The 13,514-nt window shown below is 39.5% G+C and overlaps 1 long non-coding RNA gene across 1 annotated transcript; it reads left to right on the top strand.

Annotated features, from left to right (window-relative positions):
* Positions 1–4,751: 4,751 nt before the first annotated feature.
* LOC121651050 lies at positions 4,752–8,820 on the top strand. Its single transcript, XR_006012382.1, has 4 exons — positions 4,752–4,914; positions 5,931–6,125; positions 7,413–7,475; positions 7,611–8,820. It is a non-coding gene; the product is annotated as an uncharacterized LOC121651050 (long non-coding RNA).
* The last annotated feature ends 4,694 nt before the right edge of the window (positions 8,821–13,514 follow it).

The raw sequence follows: 13,514 nt of genomic DNA, 5'->3' as shown, positions 1-13,514 counted from the left end.
TTATGACAATAAATGTGTGTAACTGTTAATGGCAGCAGAATTAACAGCGTTATAAAACAGCAATCATTCTTCTGTGGAAACAATCCTGGATAAGAACCTGCTGGAAGAAAAGTTCATTTAATATCAGTCCATCAGTGGTTTGTCGTCAGGTCAGAGTCAGAAAACTTTGTCAAAGTCACGTCAGTTGTTCTGCGCAGAAAGGCCAAATCAGAGCAGGTCAATTTTCCTGCATTCGTGAGGATCCTTAAAATTCATTTTGAAATTGTTCGGAAAACATTAATTGTTTTGGAGATTTTTATTATTAATGCTTTCAACTCCAAGATGATATGGACGTAAACCCAATTAAAATTCTTTTAATGATGTGTCCATCATCAGCCAAATTTGCTCGAGCAGCGCTTTCCTCTTTTAGTCTTTTACAAAACCCTTTTTTCATTATTATTATTTGTATAAGAGAATCAGTTTAAAATATCCATGGATATCAGACCAATATGAAACAGGTTTTAATTTTCTTCTGGTATCTCAGTAGTCATTTTATAGTGCATTTTCCTGTTTTAATGCAGAGCTAACAATGACCTAAAAGTAATTTTATCTGCCTCAACATTTGTTGTTTAAGTTTTTAAGGTTTTCTTTGTTTTACTTAAAGTAATTTGCATACAGTTACATCTGATGACAGTTAATAGAGGAGCTCCTTAACGTAATTTAATTCGTACATCAGCATTTTCTTTAGGTCTTAGGAAATTCCCTCTAAGCAATTTATTTATTGATTCATCTGTTTTCAGACAGATTTCAGATTTTTAGTTTGCTTGACTGAAAAATAAATCTATTATGTTTTCAGTTTGTATCTTTAAAAACTGTTTCAGATTCAATTCTTGTTTAATATGGATTATAGATACCGTACCAAGAGTACTAAAACCCTAATCTAAGCCATTTGTGAAAGACAAAATAAAATAATTAGGACCCAGAGACACATGAACGGTTTTGATGCAAATCACGCACACACTTAAGGTTTTCAGGAAATCAGGGGACTTGCAGTTTGCATCACCACACAGAACCAAGCAGGGAAACTGCCATTCAGTATTATAGAAATGTACATAAGGATCAGTATGTTGGCATTTCCACCTCTGGCAGGAAGGTTTTACTCACTCTCACTACTTCAGCTGTAGCAATGAGAGAGATACCATCTTATCTGATCCTGGGTCAATAGTTAGCCGGTAATCTGGAGAAATATAAATTCATGTGTCAGTGAGTAACCATTAGAATGCATCTGAAGGGATAAAATAAATAAAACATTATTTTCATCCCGTTTTACTCATTTTCTTCTCCTCTATAAATGAGCCGATCAGTGTTGGATAACTGAGGAAAGGTTGTTGCCACCAGCTCACTAAACATGTTCTGTTCTTTCTAAATTGTGAAACCAAAACAAGACAGGGTTAGTAGCTCATCATTTCATGTTATGTGATGTCAGTAGCAAGCAAGTACTTCGTTGCAGTGAGCGTGCGTGTATTTGTGTATGTAAAGGTGTCTCTAGTTCCAGCTGTGAACTAGTCTTTTGTGTGTGAAATGTCTAGACGTGAAGCTTCTTCTGTTTACTCTTTAACACTTTCTTTCCATAAACGATGTAGATCTGCTTAACTTCAATAAAGATTTTGAATTAAATCATTAATTATTTGTGGTAAGAAATCAGAACAATCTCACCATCATTGTGTTAACTGGTCACATGACTGCTTCCATCCCCGAGTCAGCTCTGCCGTGGATCAGTCAGACGGCAAACTGCCTTTTGATTTTTATGGCCAATGACCCTTTTTCACCACGTGGATGTTCTCTCTCTGGTCAGTAGAACCGGATGGTTTTCCAACCTCGGGTCTTCAGCACCCACCTCTCGGTTCGCCCCTCAAAGTCCAGCGGCCACGCCACCTCGGAGCTGGACTACAGAGCTCACAGTCAGTTTCTTGTCCCAGTTTAGTCTTCTTGTCCTCTGAACAAAACGCATGATCAGGAGCGTTGTGGAGGATGGTGTCCTACCATCCAAAAACCAGATGTTTACACGTCCATCAAACATCTGGTTTCAGTCTCTTTGAAACTAGAAGCAGAGGAACTCTGGTGGTAAATGTTTGATATCAGATGTCTTTGTTTCTTCTCTTGAATCTTGTAGAACATCATGGTGGTGTTGGTAGGAATGGGCATCCGTATCAGTTCGTAGGACATGGCGGTGATAGAAATTTTATATATATATATATACATATATATATATCAGTGGGTCTCTGCTGACTTTTATCCCGGTGGAAGAACTGAGTCGGGTCAGGGATGCAGCCTGTGAGCTTCAGGAGAGGGTGTCTCCGACGGAGACGGAGGAAGGAGGAAAAGAAGAAAAAGAAAATAGGGTCAATATTTATCCTACAAAGATTATGCATGTGTCTGAGGAAAGTTGCAAGTGTTTTCTCTCAGAGATTTGACAATGCTAAAAGTAAATCTTCTGTGTGTGTATCTAATTTCCTTTAAGGTAAAAATTGTTTATGTTTGACAAGTTTTAAAGAACACACAAATTAAGTAGAAAGAACACAATAAAATTAAAGCATTGTGATGAAGGTGTCCATAAGAAAGGACTGAAAGTCTTATAAAAATATTTTATAAATGCAAATACAAGTCAGCTGAGACTCAAAAACTATGGTTTTTCAAACAACCAGCTTTTACAACCCGAAGGTGTCCTTGTATGTATTAAGTATTCTGGAGCAGAGCAAAACATTTCCTCAGCCTGATCAGATCATTTTTTCATTATCTGGATCTTTTCCAGATGTAATTTTAGCATCTCCTTCTAATTTAGTTTTTACTGTAAAAAGTACCCATTTTATTTCTTCATGAGATTTCTCAATCCTACTTAAACTGTTAGACAGTGCTTCATTATTACCGGCAGCGTGTCCTCTCTGTCTGCTGCTTCGGAATGTGAGGGAAATATCCAACCACACACTTTAACACTTTAACTCTTTCGTTATCTTCTTATTATTTGGTATCATTATTCTTCCCTTTTATGCTTCAGCAATACACTTATTTTATGTAATATATTTATTTCTTCTTTAGTTATTTTATAAGGTGCACCTATTTGACATTTTCATATATTTATTTTATTACTTATATATATCCTTAAATATTATTGTTTGGCCCTTTTATTTATTTATTTATTTTTTTTCTTTGTTACATATTGGGGGTCCCATTTACTCTCCTTCCCCGTCACAGCTGTGTTTCCCATTATGCAGCTAGGACGTCTCCTGCTGGATTTTCTCTCTGTTTTCGGGTTGTCCAAACCCAGGCACAAAAATTACTAAAACGCCTCTTATTACCACTGAAGTTTTCACTCCAGTGCCGGACTAACTCTACCCTACCGCAGTAGAATAGTGACCTACCTTGCCTCACAAGATAGTGGGACCCTGCGAAAAGGAGCAGTAAATGGGAGTCCGATATGAAAACTTCTCACCGTGTGTGATTCTGGATGCTGCTCCACATGCAGACTTCGTTCTGGATATCAGTGGTGCCTGAACGGAGTCCCTCCACCGTCCCCTGTCGGTTAAGGCTGACCCAGGGGCTGAAGTATCCTTCAGGATGCGCAATCACGGGTTCTGGTCCTCCGGTCAGTCACTCAAGATATCCTGCCGACAACGCCAAGAATTGTTGTGGAATTTTTAGTTATCAAAGATCACACACTAAGTGAGAATCGAACAAAGTAGTTTTATTAAGAGCCGGCCGGCAATGAGAGTCACACAGTCAAAGGAGTTTGTCTGCGAGAGTCTGGGGAGATACAAGTGAGCTTAGTTAATATACCAGGCATGAGCTGATAACATCACAGTAGGAGGTCATTGTTTTAAATTCCTCACATAGCTGTTAACAAATGTTACGGAGTGAAGGGTGCAAAGGAGGAAGCTCACTAAACTCTCAACATCTGTTGAGGGGATGAGAGAGGGGGGAAGGTGTGAGAAGGAGTTCTTATCTAAATACACAGACATACAAAGTGTAACCTACAAACTATAAGGGTATATGAATAAATTTTCCATTACACAGCCTATCCGAGTATTGTTGCTGACCATGTCCATCCCTTTATTTTTATTTGTTTTATTTTTATTTTTTAACTTGTCCTGTCCAGTGTGGTGGTCTGGCTGCTGTGTTGTGCCAGACAAATTTGCTTTGCCAAGGGGAGCCTAATGGGTATAAAGCTCCTCTTGATAATCTGATTTTTTTTTTTTTATCTAATTTTTTTAAGGTATAACAATTGAATGTTTAACATGCATTGGGAGAAAACGTGCAATTAGATATAACGTGAATACTTATTAGTTATGCAAAACTAAAGCTAGTTTAACCAACTTAAAACCATTTGAAATTTGCTCCACAGGTGCTGTTTATCTGGTAAATAAAGCATGTTAGGCTACAGTTGTTTCTATTACTTTTTATTTTCCACTGGGGATTTATTGTGTTTAAATTGCCGGTTTAAACAAAACCCCTCTCCATGTAAAATCTGTAAAAAAAAAAAACTGCCTTTTAAAATTATATTATTGAGTTAGTATCTTACTGAAAAACTAAAAAAACAAAACCACACTTTATTGTAGGATTTTTGCATTACACCACATTTTTTTGGTACTGTGTGCCAAATAACTAGTAGCAGTTTAATAGGCTCGGTGCACGGTTCGATTAGTGTGCCTCTAGAGAGATGGAACGTCCTATATCCGGTCCCGAGTGTGCGCTTGTAAACTTCCGGTCTGGCACTAGCTAGTAAAATGACGAGCTTTTACACAAGGTGCCCCCAAGATCTCCCGAAGATATCTATAACTGACGTTCATCGACTGGTCCAAACTCGGAGCTCTGCCCCTAAGAGTAAACGCGAGAAAGGATACAAAATGTACATTTCATCCTATATCGACAACTACGAAGGTACGTTATAAATTTATAACACGGCAGTGGGGTAGCTAATGTAGTCAGCTAGCGTCGTTTTCCTATATTTGGTACTTCAAATACATGTTATTTATTCCCGAACCCTTTTAACTGTTGTTTAAACTGGATTATCTAGCCACCATACAGTGTTAGAAATATTTACGATTACAGTTTTTTTTATTATAATGTTAATGATTGTAATTTCTTCTACACAGTTTCAAACAAAGATCCAGCAGGGAGAGTGAGCGTCAGGGCTATCTGCCACAGGTCTCTGAGGAAGCATGAAAAGCCTCACGACCTCAGAGTAGGGAGGATTAAAACATGTTCAATCCATCGGTTCAAGCCAGGATCTGTGGTGTTTATGTAGCTAGAGCTAGTGGTATGCACTAAACAACGTTATATACCACCAAACGTGGCTTTCATACGCACCCCAGAAAGTGTTGTTTTTTTTCTGCTTCTGTTCTTTGGAGCACAAGTTTAAGTGGCCGTGTTGGGGTACATCGGTCAGTGAGAGGTAAGAGCTGATTTTGTACCCTGGTTCTAGGCTACAGGAATCTGTTCAATGTTCAGTATTGTTGTAGAAACTATTGTAAAATAAGAAAACCATTAAAGGGATCAGTGAGAGCTGCATATTTACAGTATATATGCACACACCATAAATACACACATATATACACATGTGTATATATATATATATATGTATGTGTATATATATATATATATATATATATATATATATATATATATATATATATATATATGTGTGTGTGTATGTATATATATATATATATATATATATATATATATATATATATATATATATATATATAAATGTATGTATGTGTATATCTTTATCTATATATATAGATAGATATAAAATGGCTGTACTGTCCACACTACTATTTGCTTGGACGCAAAGCTTGCTCTCATCTTTCTCTCTTTTGGTGTTCTTTTATATCTGTGATATAATGACCTTGACAATGTCATATTAAAGTAATTTTTGTTTTAATTCATAGATTACATTTGAAAACAGCACACCTGTTACCATAGCTGTGGCCGAGTGCAGTTGTGTTGCTGGGAAAGCACTCTGCAATCACAACGTTGCTCTTCTTTTCCAAACGGCACATTACTCCACACTAAATCTGAAGGCAGTGCCGCCTGTGCTGAGCTGCACAGAAACTGCACAGCGCTGGCACAAACCAAGAACTATGGTAAGAACTTAATAACATGCATAAAATGTTACAGATTTATTAAATTGTAATGTTTTGAAGAGCATAACACCATTACTTCCACATCAACAACAACATTCACTCTCCAGCGGCCCACACCTTAACTAGCGGTCCATTCTGGTAATTGACCAGGAAGCAGGCGACACTGAACAACTCCTCAATGTTCCCACACACAGACAGTGGTATCACCTTGTCGAACAGTTTGTTTTCTTTCACTCTCCTGATGCACCTCTCCACATGCACTCTCAGACGTGCAATTGACTGCGTCTGCCTGACATTTTCCCCACTCATTTGTTGTTTCTTTAAGAGAAAGGTAGGCCGGTACACTTTGCAGGGAGCAATGTTGTCAACAACAAAACCTTTGTCCACCATGATTGCCATGTCTGGCAGCAGCAGCTTTGTGATACCTGAAAGCTTGAAGATTTCACGATCGCTCATGGATCCAGCATATAGTCCAGACACAAAGGTAATGGCACCATGGGGTGCCATACCAATCATCGCCTTGAATGTGGAATGAGACTTATAGGTGGAGAAGACTTCACTCTGCAGAAGCAGAGAGGATGGTGTCTGGCAGAAGATCTCTGTGCAATCAAGTACCACCTGTGTGTCGGAGAAAGCGGCAAACTCAGGTGGCAGATGAGCTTTCACTACTTCCGGTGGGAGCCACAGGCGCTTGCTTCCAAGCAGACAGTACAGGAATTGTGTCCAAGTGGACACAATTCGACTGGCAGTGCTGCGATGAATATTAAACCTGTCAGCAAGGTCCCTGAGTTGTAACCCCACTGAGAGGTGCATCAGGAAAAGCAGCAGCTCATCAATGGGTGGAAGTTTCTGTTGAAATATAAAAATTTCCAGTTTAGTAACCTTGCTAACAACTGATATTATTAATAAAATCAGTGTAACAATTATTAATCATTACACATAATTCAAAGTGAACTTTGTAACTTTTTACTTTGTATATAGTGAACAACAAAGGACTGGAAATTATTATTCAGTTATGGTTGTATTAAGAGAGATGGGTAAACTATGAAAATGTCCAAAACATATTTGATGATGGTGGAGGTTATGGTCCAGTGTTTTTATAACAATCCCAATGGTACTAAAAATTATTTATAAGAGTATTATTGGGTATACATATGTTAAATCTTGATGAATTCCACACAGTTTAACCCAGTATTTTAACTGCAGCATTTACTACAGCCCTGTGAGGGAAAAAATCCCAGTTATTACGTTTTAATAATTGTTTAAATATTTTTTTGTGCTTAATAGGGTGTAAAACCAGGCAGAGTTGGTGAGATGACGGTACTTTCTACCAGTTGCTGATGGTGTGAGGTAATGTATCCTGATGTATTTGTCAGATTCTTTGTTTTATTTTCTTTCTTTTTCCGTCTGTTTCTCACTGTAATTGTTGTTCATTACTCTTCATTCTCATCAACTCCTAATGATAATAATATAACTTTTTCATAGGAGTAAGCGATACAAAGCAGTTCGTGGGGACCTGCCGGACCCAGATGTCTTAGAAGTGGCTGAGGCATACAAGGATTTTGCTGCAGACATCGCGCCACTGATCACCACCATGGATATAAATAAGGATGTTCCGCTGGTGGATTCTGTGTTTGGCCCTGTACAGTATGGTAGCCCCATCTCTTACCAGCACCCTGTGCCCAGTAGCCAAGTTCTTGTTCGCCACCCAGATGCCCCCTCTCCACCACCTCTGCCCTTAGATGGCTGGAGCCATCTACCTGTCACTTTGTGTGTAGTCATCAGCAGCATCTCCAGTTCATGTCACTTGCTGTAACCTTGGAAATGGCGAGGAAAATAGAGGTGGCCACAAGAGACCAAAGTGACAGCGTAGAGTGGCATAAAGTCAGGAAGATAAGGCTCACTTCCTCTAGATTCCGGGAGGTGTGTTATGTGAAAGGGCACAGTTCTGCTGAAAACCTAGCACGAAGAATTAGGAAAGGTGTGGCTCAGACAGCATTAATGAAAAGGGGATTAGCATTGGAGCCCGTTGCCCTCCAAGAGTACAGCAGGATAAAAAATGTGAGCTACTGGCCATGTGGCTTTGTAGTACATCCAGATGCTCCATGGCTAGGAACCTCTCCTGATGGTGTTGTCTTTGATTCAGCTGAGAGTCCACCATTTGGACTGGTTGAAATCAAGTGCCCCAATGCCAAAAGCTATGTTGACTGCAGCTACCTGCAAATGCAGAATGGCACATTAAAACTGAAGCAGAGCAACAGTTACTACTGGCAGATCCAAGGTCAGCTGTTACTCACTGGGATGGAGTGGTGTGATTTGGTAGTTTTTGCAGAGGAGGACATTCTTGTACAGCGTATCCATAGGGATGCTGAGGTGGCAAAGGTTATAAGGGAGAAGGGAGACTATTTCTTTTTTTACTTTTTCTTGGGTTAATCCTCTTTAAAATGGCTCATTTGGTTAGCTCAGGGTCAATCAGAAAACATGAACTGAATCTAAACTTAAACTTAGTTAGTAATGGCACGTAAACCAGCATTGATGTTTTATTGTTCTGTTTCACAGTTCTTTGAAAAGAAATGAAATCTTTTGGCTGTGTTTTTTTTTTAATCAATCACATTAGTGAATTCATCCAGATGTACATAGTTACACTGCAACTCTATAAAATGTCCAGTGGGTTTTATGTGCACTGTTTGATCATTAAATTGTGTATTTTATTATGTACTTTGGAGTGTGTTTGTTTTATTTTTAAAGTCTGTATACCCCAAAATTATTACATGTGAATTCTATGTTCAAGTTCATGATGTTAAATCTGAAATAACTTTATCTCACCTCCACTACAGGCCTGTGGGGTACAATTCCAGTTATGAGAAGTTGATGAGAAACCAACACCCACCCTAATTTTTCATTTAATTAAAATGGATCATGACTGATTAGTTAATTTTAACCCCTTAACATATTTTTGTTAGTTTCTGGCAAAAGAAACATAGATCACATTTCATGTTCCTTTTTATCCATATTATTATTACTATTAGCAACAACAACAGTCCTCACAAATGTGAAGAGATCTACGTTTCCTTAAAAAGAGGATCATGAATAATGTCATACATACTGTTGGGTGAGAGACTGTGCTCATGCTGGCGGAGGCAGTCTTAGCGCTAGTAATCCTCACCATCTTGCTTTTCACAGCAGGCTCCACCAATTTCCAGAATGCGAGGAAATGCTGGTAGGATGCAAATCTGGTGTAGAAACGAATGTCCTCATCCGAACCTGAGAGACGCTCTAACCCAAATCGCAGCTGTAGCTGTAGCATCTCCACCTGATGTTGTTGCTCCGCTATTTTCTGAAGCAAAGCTTCGTTCTCATCGGCCAACTTAGACGCTCTCGCCTCCGTCTCTGGAGCCACACAGTAATCATGGTCAACTGAAAATACCTCAGTTTCCATCTCCACTTCAGAACAAGAATCCGGAACGGGGCTCTTGGGCCGTGGACGCCGTTCCCAAACACCGGGTCTGGGTGCAGGTAGTTGATACCCATTCCATCTGAAGAGAACAGGTATTGCTCCCTTCTGTAGCCGTCTCGACCCTCCAGCAGTCACGATAAAATCTGTGGCATTAAAATGCCTACAACAAACCCGAGTGTTTTTGGTAGGGTTGAAGTTGTCCCTCCGGATCTTCCTCAGCCACTCAGCTCGTATTACAGGATCAACCGGGAATGAATGAAAACTTATTACTTTGTTATAACGCGAAGATTGTGTGCAAAAAGGTACACAACAATGGAGACCTGACGTTCTAACTCTTTGAAAAACAAGTCGCCTTTCTTGGACTGTTAGCATACTCATGGTGGACGGTATGTTAAACACGAACGATTGAATGAAAGAGTGAAAGTCGCCGGTTTTTCGCTGTTGCTATCAAACTACCTAACCGGAAGTACTCGACCGCACACTTGACGTCAGAACGTAACCAGGCGCCATATTGTGCACGTAGCCAATTGAGGGGTGCGCGTGCATTGTTTTTATGCGCGCGGGCGGTTTTCAAGCGCGCTGCTTCTGGAACCGAATAAACGCCATAATAGATCAGAAATGAGTGTGATCGTGCAAACGCCACCACGCTTCTAGGGAGGCCAAAGGCAGACTAGGGCGGCACAGAGACCCGGGCGATTAGCAGCAATCCTGGAGCATGAACCCAAGCGATCCCATCACGAAGACGACCCCAGTGTGGCAGAGGAAGGCCCCCCAGCCACAACCCTCCACAGTCACGGGGCACAGGCCCCGGCGGGCCAAGATTAGCAGCCATCACCCTGCCAGGCACCGGCCAGAGCAAAGGGCCAGGGCCCCAAGAGCCCAGTGTTGCCAATTTAACTACTGTATTTAGCGAGTTTTCAAACCCATCCAGTGACTCAATCTCAAAGAAGCGACTTTTTCTGATGTTATTGGAGACTTTTGGAAACTGGTGTGAAATTTTACTTCTCAATGAGCAGCGCTTCCGCCCCTCTCCTATCCAAAAGCACTCACAGCTACAGTCAGAGCAGGAGACGTTCACCACTGCTCCATGACCCGACTGAAAATGAAACACGTAATGATTTGAAATCAGTGCTGGCTCACTGATGACCATTAAAATGACTAATTTCATCTGAATGATTTCAGCCATAAAAACTTCCAAGGAGGATTTGGGACTTTCTAACCTTAACTGTTATAAGTCATGCCTTACATCTTAACCTTAAAACCCCATTGGGCAATGGCAGCATGTACTAACCAGTTAAAAGTGAGAGTCTGTGAAACCCTCGGAAAATAAACTGAATTTGCACCACTGCTGGGCGTGATGCATGAGACAGGAGAGTAAGGACTCCACCATTCATTGCTGACTGAAAAATAACTGCATATACGTTTGTTTTGTTGCATTACACTGCTGGCTAAGAGTCTCCCAGTTTCACACTGAATGACTTTTCCACATGCTGTTTCTGCAAAAGCCTCCATTGCTGTGAGGCTTTTGATGCTGGCTGCATGCACTCCATTTTTAAAGGTCTATCAGCAAATCTTCAGGCCTCAAAGAGATCTTGATGCCAACACCATTCAACTCAAACTTGTTCTTCTTGAGGTAGACCAAAGTGGGTCTGGTACTCTTATTGTTTTATATACTTCATGAGTTTTTTGTTTGTTTTTTCAACTTCTGCACCTTTTTTTTTTATCCAAACACATATTTTGTTTCATATTTCGCAGCCAAAATTAAATACTTGTGTGAACACTGACTCAAATGTTAACAGCAGCATTCCAGTTAAATCTGGTGGTTACAGAATTTTGCCAAACCTCAGACTGCATCTCCTGGCTGCACAACCGTACATACTGCTACCGAGATACAATTTTCCCTTATCTTGTGTTTTCTTAAGATGTAATAACAGCTAATTTTAATACTTCACACCATTTATTACAAATAATGCATATTAATTTACACTTTGAAGCACAAAATGAAGGTCCATTAAGGTGTTGAAGTTTCCCAGGGTTTCAGAGGTCGTTCCATCTGGGAAGGGGTGGGACTCTGGTTGCTTGGTTGTATGTTCAGTTTTGTCACCTCTGGTACTTCCTTTCCCTCCTGAACCAGTCGCATCACCTCCGCAAAGGAAAGCTCCTTTTTGTGTGTGAACGTTTCTGTAGTTTTGCTTTTTGAATAATCTGAATTTGAAAGTATCCTCTCGTCCTCAACCATGAGACCGGGAGCTGCCACGTGGTGGGAAGAAGAACTCCACTGTTTGTAGATGCTACGATCTATAGGCTCAACAAACCTGGAGACAGACAGGAGAGGAATAAAGGGGAAATGGTTACTATTAAAATCTGAATAAACAAGTAAACACGTGCATTTTTAGTAGATTCATTGTTTACTTTTCACTCTCTTGGAAACTGTATTTTACACACCATGCTATAACTATTTGCAGGTAAAAAATCCATAAAAATAATAATAACAATAATAATAATAATAATAAAGAAAAAAATCCAAGGCATGTAAAGATGCAAACCATTAAATTTTTCCAGCTTTTGCATTGTGAGCATCCAGTCCTTGTTATTCAGAGCTGTAACACAGTTTACAGCTGGGCTACTTTTCTACACAAAGTACATTCAGAAGTTTAAGTAGCCTACATTTTCCTGATGATCCTATGTTATGTTACTGACTTAAAAGTAGGTTTACTTCATGATTTTTATATACATAGGAAGTGAAAATATTCATTCACCATGGCTACTCAGCAGTGTTTAATACACAGTAGTTGCGTATATGTATTTAAATTTAACAACATCGAAAGTATATTATCTTACAATATATAGTAACAGTAATTATAAAGCAGAACTTAGTTGCATTTACCTGTTATAAAAGAACAGTTTCAGGTTCAGCAGCTCGGTTTCGTCTCTGCTGCTATCGGACTCGTTTAAAGTCTTCAAGCCGTCAATAAACCGCTGATCAGCCTCGAAGTTGTAAGAATTAAACCGGGAGAAAATTGACTCCATGTTTGATTACAATTCAGTTTTTTTATCAGACGAGATGATATTCATATTATCCAAGAGGTAATAAACATCACCACTTCCGGGACTGCTGGCGTTTGGCATCAACAAGAGCGGATAAAGAAGGTCCACAGACGCATGAAGGCTCTGAGGTGGATGGGCAGCGCCCCTGCAGGTCACACTTAGTACTGCAGCTTCACTGCACATAGCAGAGGCTCGATAAAATGAGATGCAGTTATAAGAATATTTAGAAGCCCCCCCCCCCCCCCCCCCCCCAAACCACACACATACACACGCACGCACACACACACACACACACACACATACACTGACACTTTAACATGTGATTAGTATTTCAAAGAAAATGTATTACCACTTTAAATAATCATATTGAAATTAATGTAGTGTTACAGCCACAGGTATTTTTTGTTTAAAACATTTCTGTCTGGGAAGTCATGTAAAATGTGCTCTAAAGATTTATTTGTTCCTTCCGTGTGTGTTTTAGACTTTTCAGCAAGATTTATGAAGCTTCTACTTATTTATGTCAGCTGCAAGAAATAGTTTTAGACAATCAGTTGTTTAAAAAAAGAAAAAGAAAAGAAAAGAAAGCCTTGGCAGCTGGAGCTCAGGAAGTTGAGCAGCTACCTGTCAGGTGGGAGGTTGATGGAAGAGCCCCTGCCTTCCCCAGTTCTCACAAAAAAGTAAGAGAAAAATGTTTCTTTGCATTTTTTTTCTTTTCCTTTATACAAAGCTTTTAAACAAATGTTTGAGATTAGTTTATAGAATATAAAACAGTAATGAGATAACATGCAAACTACTTCAACACTTCATGTTAAACTAATCCATCCACAACTCTATGAGGTCAGATATGGGCAAGAAAGTGAATAAATGGGTTTAGAATTTAAAAC

Source organism: Melanotaenia boesemani, chromosome 13 (assembly GCF_017639745.1).
Source record: "Melanotaenia boesemani isolate fMelBoe1 chromosome 13, fMelBoe1.pri, whole genome shotgun sequence".
NCBI lineage: Eukaryota > Metazoa > Chordata > Actinopteri > Atheriniformes > Melanotaeniidae > Melanotaenia > Melanotaenia boesemani.
This window is presented reverse-complemented; position numbering and strand designations above follow the sequence as displayed.